This window comes from Chrysochloris asiatica, unplaced genomic scaffold (assembly GCF_000296735.1).
Source record: "Chrysochloris asiatica unplaced genomic scaffold, ChrAsi1.0 scaffold00075, whole genome shotgun sequence".
NCBI classification, from domain to species: Eukaryota; Metazoa; Chordata; class Mammalia; order Afrosoricida; family Chrysochloridae; genus Chrysochloris; species Chrysochloris asiatica.
The window spans coordinates 14,979,677-14,980,290 of record NW_006408593.1 but is presented as its reverse complement, the minus strand read 5'-3'; positions in this window follow the sequence as shown (position 1 = coordinate 14,980,290).

The following is a 614-nucleotide window of genomic DNA, read 5'->3' as shown; positions in this document are numbered from 1 at the left end:
CACAGGCATAGAGAGTAGGATCCAAAGCCCATCACAACAAATTGGAAGACCATGATTAGAAGAGCCATATCAAACAATTGCACTGAAGGCAGTTCTACTCTGATCTATAGCATTACTGAATCAGAATCCATGCAATGGTAATGGGTCTGTGCTGTGGTCTTAAGACCAGCCAAGGATTCCCAGAGGATACAGTAACCTGGCATATTCTCAGGCACCTGGATACTTTCAAAGATCTCTCTGAAATATGAAAAACAACTTTTGGAATCAAGTACTTGAATATATCAACCATTATTTGTGTGCTCTACTACCATTGCTTCCAAATATTAAAGGATCCAAACCTTTCCAAGAAAGGTTTACTATTCATTCAAAAGCGAAACACAGAACTTCCCTCAGTGGCATTAGTCAACAGAGAAACTACATCCCAGGTTACACACAAGAATCATTATCATCCTGCTATGCACATAAAATGAGCCTCTCAGCTTGAAAGGCACTCAAAATGCAACTGGGGAAGAGCTGCCTCCTCAAAGCAGAGTTGACCATGATAATGTGAAAGGAGTAAATCTGTGGGAGAAAGCCTGTAGGACCTTCATTTGCAAACAGGAACCAGACAAGGA